Raw genomic sequence first — 5407 nt, 5'->3', positions numbered from 1 at the left:
CAACAACGTTTCACCAGGCAACGCCGGTCAACTGCTGTTTGTGTATGAGAAATCGGTTGGAAACTTTCCTCATGTCAGCACGTTGTAGGTGTCACCAGCGGCGCCAACCTTGTGTGAATGCTCTGAAAAGCTAATAATTTGCATATCACAGCATCTTCTTCCTGTCGGTTAAATTTTGCGTCTGTAGTACGTCATCTTCGTGGTGTAGCAATTTTAATGACCAGTAGTGTATATTCAACTAAACTAAATTCCGTCGGAACAGGTTATGAAAGCCCAATGGCACCGACCGGCCGCCGTGTCATTCTCAGCCCACAGGCATCACTGGATGCGAATATGGAGGGGCATGTGGTCAGCACACCGCTCTCCCCGCCGTTGTCAGTTTTCGTGACCGGAGCCGCTACTTCTCAATCAACTACCTCCTCAGTTGTGCCTCACAAGGGCTGAGTGCACCGCGCTTGTCAACAGCGCTGGACAGACCGGGTGGGCATCCATCCAAGTGCTATCCCAGCCCAACAGCGCTTAACTTCGGTGATCTGACGGGAACCGGTGTTACCACTGCGGCAAGGCCGTCGGCAGCTGGAACTACAGCGAGGTGGAACACTTGAAGCAATGCCTTTACACGATCATAGAGCTAATAGGCCGAAGCAAACAGGTAACAGAAGTCGACGAGCACTACGAGGCTACTATCATACTTACCACGCTCCAGTCGCATTGACGTGACCACCGCCTACGTTCGACATTAAGGGGAGGTTTACTATCTTTGCCCCGAAAAAAAGCATGTTCTTCGAGAATTTTTTTCTCGGGGTGTGTTACAGATATCAATGTAAAATTTGATCAAAATGTTTATTGATTTTCCTCGACAAACTGGAATTTTTTCGACCGGAAATGTCGAAGAGCAATGGCAGAAGTGCCTTCCGAACGAAACAAAATTTCTATGTAGACCTCCACGCGCGGCATGTCACAGGTCAGCCGGCTCGTCTTAAATCAAAACTGAGTGGACATTAGCGAAGTATATAAGATTCTTTAGGAGTTGTACCTCGCTTAAGTTATTTGGACCATAGCAAACAAAATGGCGCCCATTTGAAAAAATTGGGTTTTTTCATCGATTTTTCGACTTCGTCGGCCAAGTAAAAATATTTGTAGTTGATGGATCGGGATAGAAGTGGTACAACTCCTAGACAATTTAGATAGCTTCGTCGGAAACAGAGAATCATGCCAATCGGTTCAGCAGATTTGAAGTTGCCACACCGCGCGATAAAAAGAAAGTCATTTCGAGAAAAACGCGTTTGACGTTTTGGCTACATATATTATGTAACTTACTTTCAATCTGCTATTCCGGGTCAATAAACTAGTCTTTCCTCTTCCTTACAGAGGGCGTTCTGCTCGATCTGGGCCATCCTGCGCTGCTCCAGAGCCGCTCGTACGGCCGGTGACAACCGATTTTTCTGCCGCTTGAATCCGGTGGTCGTCCAAATACTTGGCGAACTGCGTCGAATAGAGTTCCAGGGTGACGTCCATCATTGTCATGGTCTTCAAAATTGCTGAATTCCCTATGTTGAAGCTGCTCAGTGCCAGGAAAGTCTCAGTCTTCGCACCAGAATGCAAATGCTTGGGGGCTAAGTTCCAAACACACGCGTTCATACTTTCATTTGAATTCTGTGTGTTTCCTCCCAAGCACAGGTACAATATCTCGCCCTCCGAAAGAAAAAACAAATGGTGCATGAAAAAGGCCGATTTCAGGCAGGTGCATTTTTTTTGTTCAATCGCGAATAACAAACATTTCCGTTCCGTATTCGGAAAAACCGTTTCAGGGGTGGATTCCAAAGACTTTTATGGATCCAAAAATGCAATTCAAAAAAATCGATTTTTTGACCCATAAGATAGTAAACCTCCCCTTAACGTGCAGTAACCACTGACAGACTGCAGTTGGAAGCTCTAGCAATGGAGGGTATCGGGGTGATGCGGATAACAGTGCAGTCGTTGCCGCAATTCGGAAATGGAGCAATTGATCTGACATCCAAAACGGTATGATCGTTGGCTTTCGGGCCAAGAGTGGAAGCATCTGCGATACAGCTGACTTTATAATCTGTTCGCGTGCCACTATGGTTAAAGTGTACCGTGGATGGCAAAATAGCGCTATCCAAAACCGGCGCGGAGGCAACTGTGATGGACCGCGGGCTATATGTGACTGCGGTCAAGCCGGCCGTGGTGGACGAGTGGTTCTAGGCGCTTCAGTCCAGAACCGCGCGCCTGCTACTGTCGCGGGTTCGAATCCTCAGGGCCATTTGAACCATTTTTTTCCGTCCACAAAGTACGTTCCGTTTCTATTTCTATCCGTGGCAGCGCTACGATCGCAGTTCCGAGCATGCGCGGAAGATACTCTGACTCAAGGAGAATACATGTACGCCACTCTCAGATCGCTGCTGCCGACGTGTGCTTTGTTGAACCTCCTTGTGATGTCAGCCGTAATTGAAAATGCCGCCGCGTGTGAAATCAGATCGGTGATTCGTTTTCTAAATGCGAAGAAAGGTAAACCAAAGGAAATTCATTGGTAAATTTGCGAAGTTTACGGACAAAATGCTATGAGTGATTCAATGGTTAGAAGATGGGTCACACTGTTCAATGATGGACGTGATCAAGTGCACGATGAAGAACGAAGTGGACGTCCTTTTGTGGTTACTGGTGAACTGGTTCACACGATTGAAGAGAAGATTAAGCACAACCGTAAGTTTACACTTAGTGCCCTTGGTATTGAACTTCTGCAAATCTCACGATCACTAATTCATGAAATTGTTACTGAAAAACTGAAATTTCGAAAACTTTGCACACGTTGGGTCCCCAAAGTTCTTACTGAACTACACAAAAAACAACGGATGGGCAGTGTACTTCAGTTTTTGACACGGTACAATGAAGAAGGCGATGGTTTTCGTTCTCGGATAGTCACGGAGGATGAAACTTGGGTATCGTACGACACCCCTGAAACAAAACGGCAATCAGTGGAATGGAGGCACACTTCATTCCCAACGAAGGTTAAGCCCAAGCAAATCTTGATACCTCGAAAAGTCATGTGCACCGTTTTTTGGGACAGAAAAGACATTTTGCTGATTGATTTCTTACCACGAGGCCAAACAATCAATGCACATGGTTACTGCGAGACCATTAAGAAATTGCGCCGTGCAATACACAACAAGCGCCGAGGATTACTGTCAAAAGGTGTTGTTTTTTCCACGATAATGCCCGACCTCACACGGCGAATGTGACCAAACAACTCTTACGGGAATTTCACTGGGACGCGTTTGATCATCCTCCGTACCGCGCGGATCTCGCTCCTAGCGACTTTCATCTCTTCTTACACCTAAGACCTGTCCTTGGCGGTCAACACTTCAACGATGATGACGAGCTGAAAGAACATGTTACCACACGGTTGGTTGGTTGGTTGGGGAAGGAGACCAGACAGCGTGGTCATCGGTCTCATCGGATTAAGGAAGGAAGTCGGCCGTGCCCTTTCAGAGGAACCATCCCGGCATTTGCCTGGAATGATTTAGGGAAATCACGGAAAACCTAAATCAGGATGGCCGGACGCGGGCCCCACACGGTTGAATACACAGGCGGCCACCTTCTACGAAGAAGGCATACAAAAACTTGTGCCACGCTTGACAAGTGCCTACAAAATTTCGGAAGCGATGTAGAAAAGTAGTTTAACTGTTGCAAATTTTTCTACGATAAATATTTTTTCTGCATCTGTACCTGTTTCTTTTATATAACGAAACGGAACTTACTTTGTGGACGACCCTTGTAGTATGAACTGCAATGTCACACACTTTTCAGGAGAGACTGTTTGCTCCAAAGGAGTATGATTTTTGAATCAAGCAAAAGCAAGTTCTTTTGACCAGGTACTGGCCAAAAGTAGTGCTTATGCCATACGGTGGTAGTTTTCTTACACCCTTTATCGCATTCTGGCTTGCTGTGACGTAAATATTCCCTATTACACTTGTAGGATCCCGCATACAAGAAAGAATCGTACGGTGCAGAGGACCTTAAACTTCTCGCAGCACAATAAATAGCTTTCCATGGAATTTATCATTCAGATTAAGAGTCGGCATAAGTTTATACTAAGACGTTAAGGCATCGATGTTAGTTGATCTCGATACAACTCTCTTGCTACCTCTAATTTCCAGGGCGCCTTTATTTCCTCTTTAAATCCCGAAGCATTTCAGCTACGCTCCATAGCCTCATGCTGTGCTCACCATTGGATACCACCGGCCCTGTTGCCATTAGCAGCCAATATTGTGATCGCATGGTAGACAATATTTGGACCGTCGAATGCCATAGGTATCATTGTTGGCCTTTTGCGACCTCGCGCTCAAGGGATTCCTTGTTAGACTGAATTTTCTGAATAAACATTACTCCAAAGTCGATCTGTAACGGCGCATAGTGGAGCTGTGTTGTACATCGTTCTCTTTAGATTTTACTGCTGGAAAAACCATAGGGCCACAATGCACATTCCAGCCAAGCCAACTAGACGGTGAGTACGGTCCCTTACACTCGATTCTCGGGATAAAATTCCGAGACATACAAGGAAATGAATCTGGGTGGACAAAGGGGCAGATTTACCAATTAATTCGTTGTGCACAGTTGAAACCTTAGCAGTAATTGAGGAATTTGACAATGCACAGTGCTCTGTATGCTGCAGTTTTTCATATGTGCAAGAACTTGGCAAAAGACAGGAACTGCTTGTCAGTGTGGATAAATTTAGGAGAATGGAAGTGGAGCTATCATGCCGTGTACTGATAGACAAACGGAGTTTTGAAGGAAGAAAATTTGGACAGAGATTTCAGTGTGAAGTGTTCTAAACTGGGGCAGTGCGTCGATGTAGCTCCACTGTGGGGAAAACGTTTGCAATGGAGTGACAGGGAGGTAAAGGGAAAATTATTATTGGAATAAGCAGAACTGCTCAACATATCTCCATCATCACCAACTATGCCAGTAGTACAACGTGGGGTTCCCACTGGGAAGGAACCACCAGTGTACAATAAACCATACCAAGTACCATATCACCTACAACTGGTGATGGAGAAATTTATAAACCAACAATTCTGTGACAGAATAATATAGTATAGTAACAGCCCATGTATGGTGCCAGTAGTTCCTATACCACAGAAGAACTCAGACTGGAGTAAATTCTATATATTCCGTTGTGACTGTCGTCTATAAATTGTTATTACTATCGATACCTGTATTAGCATTCAGTCAAAATCTGTAGCCGGTACCCAATATCATAGAGAGCTTGAATAACTTGGGGCAATGCTATTATTTTACAACTACGTATTTGCAAGGCTGGTACGTTCAGTTGGAGACACCTCTGGAGGACAGGTCTACGACATCTCTAAGGTTCCATCCAGTCGTT

General features: G+C 45.3%; 1 pseudogene; it reads right to left on the bottom strand.

Moving 5' to 3' along the window:
* Positions 1-456: 456 nt before the first annotated feature.
* Positions 457-574, bottom strand: LOC124709289 (annotated as a pseudogene).
* Between the last annotated feature and the right edge of the window lie 4833 nt (positions 575-5407).

Source organism: Schistocerca piceifrons, chromosome 7, assembly GCF_021461385.2.
Source record: "Schistocerca piceifrons isolate TAMUIC-IGC-003096 chromosome 7, iqSchPice1.1, whole genome shotgun sequence".
NCBI lineage: Eukaryota > Metazoa > Arthropoda > Insecta > Orthoptera > Acrididae > Schistocerca > Schistocerca piceifrons.
The sequence above is the reverse complement of the archived record's forward strand: the minus strand, read 5'-3'. Positions and strand labels throughout refer to the sequence as shown.